At 43.4% G+C, this 19,173-nt stretch overlaps 1 protein-coding gene and 1 pseudogene across 1 annotated transcript in view; both read left to right on the top strand.

The window, feature by feature from the left end:
• LOC128841919 (protocadherin gamma-B5-like) overlaps positions 1-19,173 on the top strand; it is a 226,322-nt gene that overhangs the window by 59,592 nt on the left and 147,557 nt on the right. The gene's annotated exons all lie outside the window — the stretch shown is intronic.
• LOC128841810 (protocadherin gamma-A12-like) lies at positions 11,320-18,272 on the top strand (annotated as a pseudogene).

The raw sequence follows: 19,173 nt of genomic DNA on the forward strand, positions 1-19,173 counted from the left end.
TGTGATGAAATTGCGAAGGTCAGGAAATCCCAAATTACTTCAGTGTTTTGGTCCTGACCCTTATTCAAATACCGGCCGCAGGTTCCCACCAAGTTATGAAGATGGGACTTTGCCTTACACCTACCAGCTGTGTTTGTCCTCAGATTTAACGAGGAATAAATGTACCTTCCTGAAACCCAATGCCCAAATGGCAGAGAATATTCTGTGCAGTGACAGCTCTGGGATGCCATTTATTGGCAATGGATGTAGCAGTTTACAGGCTGAGACGGAGATTACTGGGGAGGTGAGCTTCTGTTTTCATTGTTTACATGATATCTTTGCAGAACAGGTTTTTATTGTGAAAGAGTAGGTGTCTTTCCGTCATCCTCATATTATCCGTGGTCTCAAAGTATGAATGAATTTATTGTCACAACATCCCTGCAAGGCAGAGAAAGTTATTTCCATTTTACACGAGTATGTGAGGTATAATGGGAGTAACTGAGCGGTGGCAAGTCAGGAATGAAGTATTAAGTAAGCCGAGGATAAAAGTCATACCTCCTAAATCCCTTTCCATTGCTTTAACTGAAAGACAGTTCTTACTTTCAAGGGAATAGCGTCTTTCCTCCAATTTCAAAAGCTTTCCTTGGAATAAATGCATTTTCCAGAAACATTAAGTATCTTCTTTAAGATCTGCTTTTTTTCTGATAGTAGAGAAAAATATGAAAGCTGTCTAACTGAAACATGTATTTTTGAAATACTTTTCAAAATGCTTCTTTTGAATAACTGAGCCTCGTTTAACGTTCCAGGGCACAGATTGTCCTACATGTTCGGAACCTATTGGAAACTTTTTTTTATTCCAGAGGGTGTACAAAGCTTCTAGGAGAGAAGGTATTCTAGATTTGATTTTGACAAATAGGGAGGAACTGGTTGAGAATTTGAAAGTGGAAGGCAGCTTAGGTGAAAGTGATCATGAAATGGTAGTGTTCATGATTCTAAGGAATGGTAGGAGGAAAAACAGCAAAAAAAAGATAATGGATTTCAAGAAAGCACATTGTAGCAAAATTAGGGAGTTGGTAGGTAAGATCCCTTGGGAAGCAAGTCTAAGGGGGAAGAGAGTTCAAGAGAGTTGGCAGTTTTTCAAAGAGACATTATTATTAAGGGCACAAGAGCAAACTATCCCACTGTGTAGGAAAAATAGGAAGTATGGCAAGAGATCACCCTAGCTTAAGCAGGAGATCTTCAAAAGTCTGAAACTCAAAAAAAAAAAAAAAAAAAAAAAAAAGAGTCCTACAAAAAGTGGAAACTGGGTCAAATTATAAAGGGTGAATATAAACAAATAACACAAGTATGTAGGGATAAAATTAGAAAGGCCAAGGCACAAAATAAGATTAAATTAGCCAAAGACATAAAGAATAACAAGAGAACATTCTACAAATACATTAGAAGCAAGAGGAAGACCAAGGACAAGATAAGCCCATTACTCAATGGGGGGAGGACAATAACAGAACATGTGGAAATGGCAGAAGTGCTAAATTACATTTTTGTTTCAGTTTTCTCCAAAAAGGTTAGTAGTGACTGGACATTTAATATAGTGAATGCCAGTAAAAATGAGGAAGAATCAGAGGCTAAAATAGGAAAAGAACAAATTAAAAATTATTTAGACAAGTTAGATGTTTTCAAATCACCAGGGCCTGAGAACAGTGGTCCTCAATGAGGGGTACTCAGAGGTCTTCCGGGGGTACATCAACATTTGCCTAGTTTTACAACAGGCTACATAAAAAGCACTAGTAAAGTCAGTACAAACTAAAATTTCATAGACAATTATTTGTTTATTCTGCTCTGTATACTATACACTGAAATGTAAGTACAATATTTATATTCCAATTTATTTATTTTATAATTATATGGTAAAAATAGAAAGTAAGCATTTTTTCAGTGATAGTGTGCTGTGATACTTGTATTTTTATGTCTGATTTTGTAAGTTTTTAAGTGAGATGAAACTTGGGGTGTGTCTGGGGTGTGACGCAAGACAAATCAGACTCCTGAAAGAGGTACAGTAGTCTGGAAAGGTTGAGAGACACTGTCCTAGAATACTCAAGGAGATGACTGAAGAGATATCTGATCCATTAGCAATTATCTTTGAAAAGTCATGGAAGATGGGAGAGATTCCAGAGGACTGGAAAAGGGCAAATATAGTGCCAATCTAAAAAAGAGAAATAAGGACATTCTGGGGAATTACAGACCAGTCAGCTTAACTTCAGTACCTGGAAAGATAATGGAGCAAATAATTAAGCGATCAATTTGCAAACATTTAGAAGATAATAAGGTGCTAAGTAACAGTCAGGATGGATTTGTCAAGAACAAACTGTGTCAAACCAATCTAATATCTTTCTTTGACAGTGTAACAAGCCTTGTGAGTAGTGGGGAAGTGGTACATGTGGTATATCTTAACTTTAGTAAGGCTTTTGATACTGTGTCGCATAACCTTCTCATAAACAAACCAGGTAAATACAACCTAGATGGAGCTACTATAATGTAGATGCATAACTGGTTGGAAAACCATTCCTAGAGAGAAGTTATCAGTCATTCACAGTCAACCTGGAAGGGCGTATCAAATGGGTTCCCACAAGGATCAGTTCTGGATCTGGTTCTGTTCAATATCTTCATCAATTATTTAGATAATGGCATAGAGAGTATACTTATAAAGTTTGTGGATGCTACCAAGCTGGGAGGGGTTGCAAGTGCTTTGGAGGATAGGATTAAAATTCAAAATGATCTGGACAAACCGGAGAAATAATCTGAAGTAAATAGGATGACATTTAATAAGGACAAATGCAAAGTACTCCACTTAGGAAGGAACAATCAGTTGCACACATACAAAATGGGAAATGACTGTCTAGAAAGGGGACTGCAGAAAGGGATCTAGGGGTCATAGTGGATCTTAAGCTAAATATGAGTCAAAAGTGTAACGCTGTGGCAAAAAAAAGTGAACATCATTCTGGGATGTTGTGACCAGGGTCCTAGTGGGGAGCCAACTATGGTCATTCAATTAGGGTGAACTGTAAAGAATGGGGCAGACAATCCCCATAAAGCTGGTGGATATTCCAATACTTAGATTCACCAAACCAATATAAAACAGCTTCTTTATTACCTTACTGTTACTCAGAAGTCCAAACAACACAGTTCCCTTAAAGTGATTCAGCCTCAGGCCTCCATCCAGGTACTCACGTCAAATATGATGAAAATTTCTGTAAATCTTATTTTATCATATAAAAGAAAAGGTTCTTCCAATCCCAAAGAATCGGACACATTATCTCCCAGGTTAATGACTGTTTCAAATCTTACCCAAATACACACTGCAGCCAATTCTTATTAACTAAATTAAAATGTATTAAAAAAAAGAGAGAGAGAGATTATGGTTAAAAGATCAATATACATACAGACATGAGTTCAATTAATTGAGGTTCATATTCATAGCAGAGATGGTGAGCTTTGTAGTTGCAAAGAGTTCTTTCAGAAATAGTTCATAGGTTATAGTCCAATGTCAAAATCTCATATTCAGGGTACACCAGAATAACTGGGACCTCAGTCTTGCGATTCAAACTTCCCCTGATGAAGCCTAAGCAGATCTGAGGCCTTGGCTACACTCGCGGATTCACAGCGCTGCTGTGGCAGCGCTACCGCGGCAGCGCTGTGAAGCATGAGTGTGAAGCATGAGTGTAGCTGCAAGTACTCCACCTCTCCGAGGGGAATAGCTTGCAGCGCTGCGAGCAAGCGTGCAGCGCTGCAGGCGCTGATTACACTGGCGCTTTACAGCACTGCACTCGCTGCGCTCAGGGGGTGTGTTTTTTCACACCCCTGAGTGCAGCAAGTGCAGCGCTGTGAATTGCCAGTGTAGCCAAGCCCTGAGATGACAGAATCAGGACCCAAGGATATTTTATACAAGTTTATGTCTTTTGACAAATTGGAGTTCCTCAGGGAACAAAAGGTAATTAGAATGACTTTGAAGGAGGTCCATCACCAGTACGTAGCTATATGAATTAACATAAGGCCATTTGCTTGTTTCTCCACCATTCACAGTACATTTCAAAGAGAGATGAATACCGAGATATCCCATGTTTACAATTCATTTAAATGATAGGATGTTCTTTTGACCTCTGAATTATCAGAATACAGAATGGATAGGGACGGTTGATTACATAGTCAACCCGATTCATACACAAAATACACAAAAACACAAACATTATCTCCCCACATGTCTTTTGACAGTTATTTATTTTGCAGGATGTTTAACCCTTTCTCGCCATGCATCACAGATGTATTAGCAGGAGTGTTGTAAGCAAGACATGAGAAGTAATCCTTCCACTCTACTCGGCATGGATTAGCTTCAACTGGTATATTTCTGGGTGCCATATTTCAGGAAAGATGTGAACAAATGGAGAAAGTCCAGAGAAGAGCAACAAAAGTTATTAAAGGTCTAGACAGGGGTTGGCAACGTTTGGCACGTGGCTCGCCAGGGTAAGCACCCTGGCGGGCCGGGCCAGTTTTATTTACCTGCTGACGTGGCAGGTTCGGCCGATCGCGGCCCCCACTGGCCACGGTTCGCCGTCCCGGGCCAATGGGGGCGGCGAGAAGCAGCGCGGGCGAGCGATGTGCTGGCCGCCGCTCCTCACCACCCCCATTGGCCCGGGACAGCGAACCGCGGCCAGTGGGGGCCGCGATCGGCCAAACCTGCCACGTCAGCAGGTAAATAAAACTGGTCCGGCCCGCCAAGGTGCTTACCCTGGTGAGCCGTGTGCCAAACGTTGCCAACCCCTGGGTCTAGAAAACATGATCTATGAGGGAAGATTGAAAAAAGTGGGTTTGTTTAGTCTGGAGAAGAGAAGACTGAAAGGGGACATAAAAGTTTTCAAGTACATAAAAGTTTGTTACAAAGAGTAGGGAGAAAAATTGTTCTCCTTAACTTCTGAGGCTAGGACAAGAAGCAATGGTCTTAAATTGCAGCAAAGGCAGGTTACATTGGACATTAGGAAAAACTTCCTAATTGTCAGTGTGGTTAAAAAATTGCCTAGCGGGGTTATGGAATCTCCACCGTTGGAGATTTTTAAGACCAGGTTACACAAACAGCTGCCAGGGATGGTCTAGATAATACTTAGTCCAGCCATGAGTGCAAGGGATTGCACTAGATGACCTCTAGAAGTCCCTTCAAGTCCTACAATTCTATGATTCTGTAAGATCTTGGGTAGTTGCTATAGCTGCAAGTATAGAAAGATACTCTTGTTCTTTGGGTAATGTCTTTCTATTATAGCATTGTGTTGGGTAGTGGTGTGATATAGATGTTTTAATGGCATATGTTTTTAGGATTTTATTACTCAACAGTGGCAGAGCCTTGATGTATCATGCTAAGTAAGTGATGATAAAATCTTTACATAACACTATTAGTTATTTTGGATATGCCATACTATTTAAAGGGGAAAAACACTTTTCCAAATATTGGTGAGATTATAAAAATATTATAGGGCAATTTTTCTTTATTTGCAGTTGTAACACCAGATTTCTCTTAGCTACCCTGAGCCAATATTCAGTGTTCACAAGGAGTTATACAAATATTTAGAAATATCCTCCAAACGCCTTCATATACATACAAATGTCATATTTTGGGGAAATTTCTTTGTGCCACTTTCAGAGTTAAGAGCAAGCTTTGATTCCCAATGGGAATGTGAAAGTCTCTCCTTTTCCGTAACATGTATCTACTTACAGCCCTTCAGGATCCCCAGGTGGCGAGCCTTAGGGTATGTCTACACTACGAAATTAGGTCGAATTTATAGAAGCCGGTTTTATAGAAATCAGTTGTATACAGCCGATTGTGTGTGTCCCCACATAAAATGCTCTAAGTGCATGAAGTCGGCGGACCGCGTCCACAATACCGAGGCTAGCGTCGACTTCCGGAGCGTTGCACTATGGGTAGCTATCCCACAGTTCCCGCAGTCTCCGCCGCCCATTGGAATTCTGGGTTGAGATCCCCATGCCTGAATGATGCAAAACAGTGTTGCAGGGGGTTCTGGGTACATGTCGTCAGTCACCTCCCCCTCCGTCAGAGCAACGGCAGACAATCGATTCGCGCCTTTTTACCTGGGTTACCTGTGCAGACAACATACCACGCCAAGCATGAAGCCCGCTCAGCTCAGCTCACTGTCACCATATGTCCTCTGGGTGCCGGCAGACGTGGTACTGCATTGCTACACAGCAGCAGCTAATTGCCTTTTGGCAGTAGATGGTGCAGTATGACTGGTAGCCTTCATCGGTGATCTGGGTGCTGGCAGACGTGGGGCTGCATTGCACACAAAAGCAGCCCCTTGCCTTTTGGTAGAAGATGGTATATTATGACTGGTATCCGTCGTCATTGTACTGCAGTGGCTGTCAGTCATGGGCACCTGGGCAGTCTCAACGATGATGACTATCAGTCATAGTATGCTATTTTATGCCAAGCACCCAGAAGATGCCGAGGGCTATCAGTCATGCTGCACCGTCGTCTGCCAGCTTAAGATGTAAAAAATAGATTTGTTCTGTATTCATTTGCTTCCCCCTCCCTCCGTGAAATCAACGGCCTGCTAAACCCAGGGTTTTGAGTTCAATCTTTGGGGGGGCCATTCTGTGTGACAGTTGTTTGTGTTTCTCCCTGATGCACAGCCACCTTTGTTGATTTTAATTCCCTGTACCTATACGCCATGTCGTCACTCGCCTCTCCCTCCCTCCATCCATCAGATACTAGTTTCGCGCCTTTTTTCAGACCAGACGCCATAGCACTGGGATCATGGAGCCCGCTCAGATCACCGCGGCAATTATGAGCACTATGAACACCACGCGTATTGTCCTGGAGTATATGCAGAGCCAGGACATGCCAAAGCAAAACCAGGACCAGCCGAGGAAGCGATTGCAGCGCGGCGACAAGAGTGATGAGGAAATTGATATGGACATAGACCTCTCACAAAGTACAGGCCCCAGCAATGTGCAAATCATGGTGTTACTGGGGAAGGTTCATGCCGTGGAACGCCGATTCTGGGCCAGGGAAAGAAGCACAGACTGGTGGGACCACATCGTGCTGCAGGTGTGGGACGATTCCCAGTGGCTGCGAAACTTTCGCATGCGTAAGGGCACGTTCATGGAACTTTGTGACTTGCTTTCCCCTGCCCTGAAGTGCCAGAATACCAGGATGAGAGCAGCCCTCACAGTTGAGAAGCGAGTGGCGATAGCCCTGTGGAAGCTTGCAACGCCAGACAGCTACTGGTCAGTCGGGAATCAATTTGGAGTGGGCAAATCTACTGTGGGGGCTGCTGTGATCCAAGTTGCCAGGGCAATCAAAGACCTGGTGATATCAAGGGTAGTGACTCTGGGAAACGTGCAGGCCATAGTGGATGGCTTTGCTGCAATGGGATTCCCAAACTGTGGTGGGGCGATAGACGGAACCCATATCCCTATTTTGGCATCGGAGCACCAAGCCACCGAGTACATAAACCGCAAGGGGTACTTTTCAATGCTGCTGCAAGCCCTGGTGGATCACAAGGGACGTTTCACCAATATCAACATGGGATGGCCAGGAAAGGTACATGATGCTCGCGTCTTCAGGTACTCTGGTCTGTTTCGAAAGCTGGAGGAAGAGACTTTCTTCCCGGACCAGAAAATAACCGTTGGGGATGTTGAAATGCCTATAGTTATCCTTAGGGATCCAGCCTACCCCTTAATGCCATGGCTCATGAAGCCGTACACAGGCAGCCTGGACAATAGTCAGGACCTGTTCAACTACAGGCTGAGCAAGTGCCGAATGGTGGTGGAATGTGCATTTGGACGTTTAAAAGTGCGCTGGTGCAGCTTACTGACTCGCTCAGACCTCAGCAAAAAGAATATCCCCATTGTTATTGCTGCTTGCTGTGCGCTCCACAATATCTGTGAGAGTAAGGGGGAGACATTTATGGCGGGGTGGGAGGTTGAGGCAAATCGCCTGGCCGCTGATTACACACGGCCAGACACCAGGGCGGTTAGAAGAGCACAGCAGGGCGCGGTGCGCATCAGGAAAGCTTTGAAAATGAGTTTTGTGACTGGCCAGGCTATGGTATGAAACTTCTGTTTGTTTCTCCTTGATGAACCCTCTGCCCCACCCCCTCACCCGGTTCACTCTACTTCCCTGGAAACCAAAAACCACTCCCCCTTCGAGCACCGCTTGCAGAGGCAATAAAGTCATTGTTACTTCACATTCATGCATTCTTTATTAAGTCATCACACAACTAGGGGGATAATTGCCAAGGTAGCCCGGGATGGGTGGGGGAGGAGGGAAGGAAAAGGACACACTGCATTTTAAAACTTTAACTCTTATTGAAGGCCAGCCTTCTGATGCTCGGGCAATCATCTGGGGTGGAGTGACTGGGTGGCCGGAGGTCCCCACACTGTGTTCTTGGGCGTCTTGGTGAGGAGGCTATGGAACTTGGGGAGGAGGGCTGTTGGTTACACAGGGGCTGTAGTGGCAGTCTCTGCTCCTGCTGCCCTTTCCTGCAGATCAACCATATGCTGGAGCATATCAGTTTGATGCTCCAACAGCCGGAGCATTGACTCTTGCCTTCTGTCTGCAAGCTGATGGACAGAGTGCAACTGAATGAATCTGTAAACTTGGGGGTCATGACCTATGATTAGAAAATTGCTAATATATACCTATTTATAAGAAAGGCGAGAAAGTGATCCAGGAAACTACAGGCCTTTGAGTTTGACCTAAATTATATTCAAGGTCTTGGCACAAATTTTGAAAGAGAAAGTAGGTAATGACAAAGAGGTAAACGGTAACGCGGATGAAATACAACATAGTTTTCTGAAAAAGGTAAACCATGTCGGACCAACCTGATCTCCTTCTTGGAGAAGATAACTGATTTTTTAGACAAAGGAAATACAGTAGATCTACCTGGATTTCAGTAAGGCATTTGATACAGTTCCACATGGGAAATTATTAGTTACATTGGAGAAGAAGGAGATTAATATGAGAATTGAAAGGTGGATAAGGAACTGGTTAAAAGGGAGACGACAACAGGCCATACTGAAAGGAGAACTGTCAGGCTGGAGGGAGGTTATTAGTGGTCAATCACAGAATGACTATGAGCCTCCAAAGTGATGCAGCCATGAAAAAGCTAATGCAATCCTATGATTCATCAGGCAAGGTATTTTCAGTAGACATAGAGAAGTGTTATTACCATTATACAAGGCGCTGGTGAGACCTCATCTGGAATACTGTATGCAGTTCTCGTCTCCCATGTTTAAGAAAGATTAATTCAAACAGGAACAGGTGCAGAAAAGGGCCACTAGGATTATTAGAGGAGTGGAAATCTATACTGACAGGAGATTCTGGGAGTTTAGCTTGTTTAGCCTAACCAAAAGAAGACTGATGGGAGATATGATTGCTCTCTATAAATGCATCAGAAGGATCAATACCAGGGAGGGAAAGGAGTTATTTAAGTTAAGCACCAATATTGACACAAGAACAGATGGATATGAACTGGCCCTCAACACGTTTAGTCTTGAAATTAGATAAAGATTTCTAACCATCAGAGGCGTGAGGTTCTAAAATAGCCTTCCAAGGGGAATAATGGGAGCAAACACCCTAACTGGCTTCAAGACTGAGCTTGATAATTTTAGGGAAAGGAAGGTATGATGAGATAGCCTACAATGGGAAGTGGCCTATCTGCAACTGCTAGTAGCAAATATCCCCAATGGCTGGAGATGGGACACTAGATTGGGAGGGCTCTGAGTTACTACAGACAATATTTTCTCAGGTGTATGGCTGGTGGGTTTTGCCAACATGCTCAGGATCCTACTGTTCACCGTATTTGAGGTTGGGAAGGAATTTTTCCAGGGGTCAAATTGGCAGAGATGGGGGGGGGGGAAGGTTGCCTACTTCTGCATCATAGGGCACGGGTCACTTACTGGTTTAAACTAGAGTAAATGGTAGATTCTTTGCTATTTGAAATCTTTAAATCATGAGGAATTTAAGGACTTCAGTAACTCAGTGAGAAATTATGGGTCTATCACAGGCCGTGGGTGGGTGAGGTTCTGTGGCCTGCAATGTGCAGGCGGTCAGACTGGATGATCACAATTGTTGCCTTCTGGTCTTGAAGTCTGTGAGTCTCAGTGACCAAAGGTGCAGAATAAACCAAATAATCATGTGATTTTATTCATTATATGGGTAGGCAGTTTGTCAAACTGGTATTACTACCAGATATGTGGTATATATCTGTAGATGTGTGTGTTGGGCATCTGTATATAAATACACATGTTTGTCTGTTCATATTTTGCATTTATGCATTATTGCCCTTTTCTGGTATAATTTTCAATGAAGCCTCTCATTCTATTCTCAATTGTTAACTGAATGTTAAAATTACAAGAATTGAAAATGTATGGAGTACAGATTATTTTATGTCACCCATTTTACAGAGCTCATCCATTGTGAGCACTCATGTTTTCTGTATTCCTATTTCATCCACTGAGCTGGTAATGAATACTGTAACTTAAATGGCAGATTTGACCAAGTCAAAATATCTCAGATGTGAACAAAATATTACTCCATGTGATATATGTATATGTTAGGAATAAAGTCACTAAAAGAGGATATTAGAATATGACAAGTGACCACACGAATGACATTCAAACAGATGGACTGTTAGATTAAAAGACATATATCTGATATGTCTAGAAAAATCTGAGTATGTTTAATTCATACACAACCATATTTAAACTACACCAACCATTATCAGTAACTCTTTCAAAGGAATAAAGTGAGATCCCCCAGCATCCAACATTTTGTTCCTTCCCTCGGCATCAGGTATATTTACCAAAGAAACAGCAGGTGGCTTATTTACAATATTAAATCTCAAATATAAATACCGCTTTAAAATTTCCAGCATGGAGATACTGCATTTATTGGTTGAGGCTCTGAGGGGCACTGTTCACGTACAAGGGGAGAAATGCAATGAGAGATCGAGCCAGCCCAGCCCGCAGATACTTAGCACAGAACACAGAGTGAACAGATTCACACACACAGCGGGTCTGGACAACAGCAAAGAACAACATTAGCTGAAATTGGATTTGGTTTAATTATTGACAGTTTTGGAAACATTTACCCAAAGATAAAACCTAAATGGAGACCTTTTCCCTGACAGAGAATCAGATGCTTCTCCACATCTCCACAGGAATGGCAGATACACAAGGCTCTGGCACTGCAAAGGGCGAGCTCTGTTCTGCTTTATATTGGTTACCATTTTGAAGGCAGTGTCTGGGCAGATTTGCTATTTGATTCTGGTGTAAATGGAGAAAAGATCTTTCATGGGGAATGTGGCAAAGGATCTGGGACTGGATGTAAAGCAGCTCTCAGACCCGGCATCCGCTTTGTTTCCAAAGGTAGGACTCGGTATTTTGCTTTGAATTTTGAGAGGCCGTTTACTCACCACGGAAAGGATAGACAGAGAGCAGATCTGTGACGGGCTGGAGGGAGTGTCTATTAAACAGTGAGGTTATAGTGGAGGATAAAATGAAGCTTTATAGAGTTGAAATTGAAATCACAGATATAAATGACAATGCTCCCAGCTTCCAAGCAGAAGAAATTGAGATAAAAAATAGTGAAACAACAGCTCCAGGGTCGCAATTTCTTTTTCCAGAAGCACAGGACACAGATTTTGGAACTAATACTCTCCAGAGCTACCAGCTCAGCAGTAATAGGCACTTTTCTCTCGGTGTGGAAAATGGATCAAATGGAGTAAAATATGCTGAATTGGTGCTGGAAAAATCTTTGGACAGAGAAGAAAAAGCTGTTCATGATCTAGTCCTCACAGCTAGACATGGGGGGATCCAATCAGGTCTGGCACTGCGCAAATTAGAATTATAGTTCTTGATGCAAATGACAATGTGCCGGTTTTTAATGAGCCTGTCTAGAAAGTGAACATTTTGGAAAATTTGCAGAAAGGTTCCAGGGTGGTTACAGTAAAAGTCACCAATCTGGATGAAGGAGTCAACAGATAAAATACTAATTCAGTAAAATAACAGAGAAAGCTTCCAAAATATTCCACTTGGACTCAAAAAAGGGTAGAATAACATTTGTGGGGAACCTGAACTTTGAGGAATCTGCGTTATATGAAATTGAGGTGCAAGCGTATGACAAGGGAGGCCATTTTGACAGATCAAAAGTTGTCATTGTGGTCAATTATGTGAATGACAACGCTCTTGAAATTATTATCAGGTCTCTCTTCAATTCAGTCCCTGAGGACTGTCCACCTGGGACTGTGATTGCCCTATTAGATGTACAAGATTCTGAGATTATTGTTGAAGAAAAAATGAAGCTTTATAGAGTTGAAGTGGAAATCACAGAGATTAAAGACAATTCTTCCAGACAGAAGAATTGGAAGTAAAAATCAGTGAGACAACAGCACCGGGATCGTGGTTTCCCCTTCAGGAGGCGCAAGACCCAGATTTAGGGATAAATTCTCTCCAGAGCTACCACCTCAGCAGTAATAGGCATTTCTCTCTGGATGTGCAAACTGGATCAGATGAAATTAAATATTCCAGAACTGATGCTGGAAAAGTCTCTGGACCGCAAAGAACAAGCTAGATCCATGATCTAATCCTCACAGCCACTGACGGGGGAGATCCAGTCAGGTCCGGCACTGCGCAAATCCGTGTTATTGTTAACGATGCTAATGACAATGCACCAGTTTTTAGTCAGCCTGTCTACAAAGTTAATGTTTTAGAAAATATGCCTATGGGGTCCAGGATGGTGACAGTGAAAGCGACTGATCCGGGTGAAGGAATACCCCAAGAGGTAAAATGTCATGTCACCTCCGGTTGGGATGCAGAGATAAAGTTTCTTGTCACCTTAAATGATTGCTTCTTGGAGCAGCTGGTCCTGGAACTCACCAGAGGAGAGGCAATTCTTGATTTAGTCCTAAGTTGAGCACAGGATCTGGTCCAAGAGGTGAATATAGCTGGATCGTTTCGTAATAGTGACCATAATATAATTAAATTTAATATCTGTGTGGTAGGAAAAACACCACAGTGACCCAACACTGTGGCATTTAATTTCAGAAAGGGGAGCTACACAAAAATGAGGAGGTTAGTTAAACAGAAATTAAAGAGTACAGTGCCAAAAGAGAAATCTCTGCAAGCTGTGTGGAAACTTTTTAAAGACACCATAATAGAGGTTCAACTTAAATGTATACCCCAAATTAAAAAGCATAGTAAGAGAACCAAAAAAGAGCCACCATGTTGCTTAAACAACAAAGTAAAAGAAGCAGTGAGAGGCAAAAAGGCATCCATTAAAAAGTGGAAGTTAAATCCTAGTGAGGAAAATAGAAAGGAGCATAAACACTGGCAAATGAAGCGTAAAAATACAATTAGGAAGGCCAAAAAAGAATTTGAGGAACAGTTAGCCAAAGACTCAAAAAGTAATAGCAATTTTTTTTTAAGTACATTAGAAGCAGGAAGGCTGCTAAACAACCAATGGGGCCACTGGACGATCAAGGTGCTAAAGGAGCACTCAAGGACCATAAGGCCATTGCGGAGAAACTAAATGAATTCTTTGCATTGGTCTTCACAGCTGAGGATATGAGGGAGATTCCCAAACCTGAGCCATTCTTTTTAGATCTGAGGAACTGTCCCAGATTGAGGTATCATTAGAGGAGGTTTTGGAACAAATTGGTAAATTAAACAGCAATAAGTCACCAGGACCAGGTGGTAATCACCCAAGAATTCTGAAGGAACTCAAATGTGAAATTGCAGAACTACTAATTGTAGTCTGTAACCTATAATTTAAATCAGCTTCTTTACCAGATGACTGGAGGATAGCTAATGTGAGCCAATTTCTAACAAGAGCTCCAGAGGTGATCCTGGCAATTACAGGCCTGTAAGTCTGACTTCAGTACCGGACAAACTGGTTGAAACTATAATAAAGAACAATATTGTGAGACATATAGATGAACATAATTTGTTGAGGAAGAGTCAACACCGTTTTATTAAAGGGAAATCATGCCTCACCAATCTACTGGAATTCTTTGAGTGGGGTCAACAAGCATGTGGACCAAGGGGATCCAGTGGATATAGTGTACTTAGATTTTCAGAAAGCCTTTGACAAGGTCCCTCACCAAAGCTTCTTATGCAAAGTAAGCTGCCACGGGATAAGAGGGAAGGTGCTCTCATGGATTGGTAACTGGTTGAAAGATAGGAAACAAAGGGTAGGTATAAATGGTCAGTTTTCAGAATGGAGAGAGGTAAATAGTAGTGTTCCCCCAGGGGTCTGTTCTAGGACCAGTCCTATTCAACATGTTCATAAATGATCTGGAAAAAGGAGTAAACAGTGAGGTGGCAACATTTGCAGATGATACAAAACTACTCAAGATAGTTAAGTCCAAAGCAGACTGTGAAGAGCTATGAAAGGATCTCTCAAAACTGGGTGAGTGGGCAACAAAATGGCAGATGAAGTTTAATGTTGATAAATGCAAAGTAATGCACATTGGAAAGCATAATCCCAACTATACATATAAAATGATGGGGTATAAATTAGCTGTTACCACTCAAGAAAGAGATCTTGGAGTCATTGTGGATAGTCCTCTGAAAACATCCACTCAATGTGCAGCGACAATTAAAAAAGTGAACAGAATGCTGGGAATAATTAAGAAATGGATAGATTATAGGACAGAAAATATCATGCTGACTCTATATACATCCATGGTACGCCGATATCATGAATACTATGTGCAGATGTGGTCACCCCATCTCAAAAAAGATATATTGGAATTGGAAAAGGTTCAGAAAAGGGCAACTAAAATGATTTGGGGTATGGAACAGCTTCTGTATGCGGAGAGATTAATAAAACTGGGACTTTTCAGCTTGGAAAAGAGATGGTTAAGGGGAGATATAATTGAGGTCTATAAAATCATGTCTGGTGTAGAGAAAGTAGATAAGGAAGTGTTGTTTACTGCTTCTCATAACACAAGAACTAGGCGGTCACCAAATGAAATTAATAGGCAGCAGGTTTAAAACAAATAAAAGGAAGTATTTCTTCACACAAAAGACAGTCAACCTGTGGAACTCCTTGCCAGATGATGTGAAGGCCAAGACCATAATAGGGTTTAAAAAAGAACTAGATAAGTTCATGGAGGATAGGTCCATCAATGGCTATTAGCCAGGATGGTCAGGAATGGTGTCCCTAGCCTCTGTTTGCCAGAAGCTGGGAATGAGCGACAGAGGGTAGATCACTTGATGATTACCTGTTCTGTTCATTCCCTCTGGGTACCTGGCCCTTAGTCTGATCCAGTAAGGACATTCTTATGTTCTTATGTTCTAATACTCAAATCAGAAAGATAACTAATAAAGCTGCATGGACATTCCACTTGGATTCAAGGACGGGAGAATTAACAGTCGTGGGGAACATGGATGTTGAAGAAGCTGCATTATATGAAATCGAGGTGCAAGCCCATGATGGGGGAGTCCTTTTCGACAGATCCAAAATTGTGACCAGGATTACCAATCCTCTCATCTCTTGTCGACTCGATCCCTGAGGACTCTCCCCCCTGACTGTGCAAGATCTAGATTCCGGAGAGAACGGGGTTGTCACATGCTCCACACCCAGCAACCTCCCCTTCCAGCTGAGGAATTCGTTGGATAATTATTACAGTCTGGTGACAGAGAGCAGGTGGCAGCATACAACATCACAGTGACCGCCACGGACAATGGGACTCCTCCTCTTTCTACAGCCACCACGATCCCACTCCGGATTTTAGACACGCGCGACAACACCCCTTTCTTTGATAAAACTTCCTACACTGCCTACATCATGGAGAATAACCCGAGAGGAGCCTCTGTTTTCTCCCTGAGAGCGCATGGGGTGTGCCGGGTGTGCCGAGAGACAGCCTAATGCCTGCGGGCCAGATCTGGCTCTGCCACACCCTGCACCCCTCCTGCACTCCACTCCCCTGCCCTGAGCCCCCTGCCTGCACCCTGCACCCCTCCTGCACCCCAACTCCCTGCCCTAAGCCCCCTGCCTGCACCTCGCACCCCAACCCCCTGCCCTGAGCCCCCTGCTGCACCCTGCACCCCCATGCATCTCAACTCCCTGCCCTGAGCCCCCTGCGGCACCCTGCACCCCCATGCACTCCAACTCTCAGCCCTGAGCCCCCTGTCATACCCCGCACACCTCCTGCATCCCAACCCCCTGCCTTGAGCCCCTTCCTGCACTCAACATCCCTCCTACACCTCAACCCCTGCCCTGAGCCCCCTCCTGCACTCTGCACCCCTCCTGCACCCCAACCCCCTTCCCTGAGCCCCCTCATACACCCCTCCCCCCTCCTCTGCCCCAATCCCTTGCCCTGAGCCCCTTCCTGCACACCGCACCCCCTCTCACACCCCTCCCACACCCTGCACTCCCTCCCGCACCCCAACCTTTATGATGAAACCAACAGAACTCCACTGAGGACCTACAGTCCTCAGCTTAAACCTCTCCAACGCACCATCAGTGATCTACAACCCATCCTGGACAATGATCCCTCTCTTTCACAGACCTTGGGAGGCAGGCCAGTCCTCACCCACAGACAACCTGCCAACCTTAAGCATATTCTCACCAGCAACCACACACCACACCATAACAACTCTAACTCAGGAACCAATCCATGCAACAAACCTCAATGCCAACTCTGCCCACATATCTACACCAACAACACCATCACAGGACCTAACCAGATCAGCTACAACATCTCTGGTTCATTCACCTGCACGTCCACCAGTGTTATATATGCCATCATGTGCCAGGAATGCCCCTCTGCTATGTACATTGGCCGAACTGGAAAGTCACCACATAAAAGGATAAATGGACACAAGTCAGATATCAGGAATGGCAATATACAAAAATCTGTAGGAGAACACTTCAACCTCCCTGGCCACACAATAGCAGATGTAAAGGTAGCCATCTTACAGCAAAAAAACTTCAGGACCAGACTCCAAAGAGAAACTGCTGAGCTTCAGTTCATTTGCAAATTTGACACCATTAGATCAGGATTAAACAAAGACTGTGAATGGCTAGCAACTACAGAAGCAATTTCTCCTCCCTTGATGTTCACACTTCAACTGCTAGCAGAGGACCTCAACCTCCCTGATTGAACTAACCTCGTTATCTCCAGACTGATTCTTGCCAGCATATTTATACCTGCCCCTGGAAATTTCCATTACATGCATCTGACGAAGTGGGCATTCACCCACGAAAGCTTATGCTCCAATACATCTGTTAGTCTTAAAGGTGCCACAGGACTCTCTGGCTTTTAACTCCATTACTGGAACTCAGATCCAGGGAGCTCCGCTCTCCTCCTCCATCTCCATTAACTCCGAGACTGGGGCTCTCTACGCTCTGCGCTCCTTCGATTACGAACAGTTCCGGGAGATTCGGTTCCAAGTGCAGGCTCAGGATGGGGGTTCCCCACCTCTCAGCAGTAATGTCTCCGTCACTCTCTTTATACTGGATCAGAATGACAACACTCCGCACATCTTACACCCCTCCTTTCCCACCGATGGCTCCACGGGAGTGGAGCTGGCCCCTCGCTCCTCCGAGCCGGGTTACCTGGTCACTAAGGTGGTGGCGGTGGATGCAGACTCCAGGCAGAACGCCTGGCTCTCCTACTGCTGCTGAAGGCTACAGAGCCGGGGCTCTTCTCTGTGGGACTCCACAGCGGAGAGATCAGGACGGCGCGCTACTTTGTAGACAGAGATGCCCTCAAGCAAAGTCTGGTGGTTTTAGTGAAGGACAACGGGCAGCCCCCCCTCTCTGCCACGACCACTGTCACGGTGGTGGTGGCTGACAGCATCCCCGAAATCCTCTCCGATTTAAGCAGCCTCTCAGCTCCTGCAGACCCCCAGTCCAGCCTCACCTTGTATTTGGTGATCGCTGTGGCTTCCGTTTCCTGCTTGTTCTTTATCTTTATCATAGTGTTACTGGCCTTGAGGCTCCGCCGGTGGAGAAACTCGCAGCTGTTTGACTCCTCGAGTGTGACTTTCAGTGGCGTTCCCGTCTCGCAGTTTGTGGGGATCGATGGAGTCAGAGCTTTTCTTCACTCCTACTCACATGAGGTTTCTCTAACCACGGACTCCAGAAAGAGCCAGTTCAACTTTCCCCAAACTATGCAAATACTCTGACTAGTCAGCACTCTTGTGAGATAAAGAATCATATTCTAATTACTGAGAAGTTAGACAATAACATGGATTAGACGTCCATTCAGGTCAACTAATATCTGCTTAATCTTGTGATTTATATTTGTAAATATAGGTAGCTGTTAATCGTTAGAGAATTACTGAGTGCATCAAGCGTTTGGGGGCCTGTATTAGAGAGAATGTTGTGGGTCGGGGAGAGAGATCGATTCTCGGTTATACTAGATGTTTTTCTTTTAAAGCTTTGATCACCTGAACCAGACTCTGGCATGCTATTCGGAATTGAGTTTGGAGTCAATGTTGTCCTCAGAGTATTGGACGGATACGTACATATAAATATATTTTATGTAATAATATTTACATTGTGAACCCATTTAGGAAAACAAATTTCCTACTTCCCTTTTGCAGTTCTCATGAAACGGTGTTTTTTTCAAAACTTGAATCTGCTTTTAATCTGTGATACTATATAAGTTACCTTACTTCAGATATTACAAAGTAAGGACATTTTCCTATGTTTTTAAAAACATAGAAACATAGATCGGAGAGAATAAGAATGTTACTGAAGGGCAAAATGTTCCAGTGACAGCACAGTTCTCAATATTAACTTATTTTTATAAACCAGTGTATTTAACTCCAAATATGATTTCATCTGACTTTCCGAATTGCAAATAATGCAGGGTAGAAATGCATAATCATGAAGCTAAAGTTATGTAAATATTTGATTAAGAAGAGACTATTTCGACAGTCTTTTAAATTTCCTGCAATAATAATGTTCTTATATTGAGCCTTGAGAATTTGAGAGAAATTGATGACACATTACAATAATATGTTTTTATAGCATGTAGTTAGTATTACCAAAAATATTCTGTATGCGGTGTTGTAGCCGAGTTGGTTCCTGGATATTAGATAGACAAGATGGGTTAGGTATTGTCTTTTATTGGACCACCTTCGGTTGGTGAGAAAGACAAGCATTCAGGTAAG

This window comes from Malaclemys terrapin, chromosome 8 (assembly GCF_027887155.1).
Source record: "Malaclemys terrapin pileata isolate rMalTer1 chromosome 8, rMalTer1.hap1, whole genome shotgun sequence".
NCBI classification, from domain to species: Eukaryota; Metazoa; Chordata; order Testudines; family Emydidae; genus Malaclemys; species Malaclemys terrapin.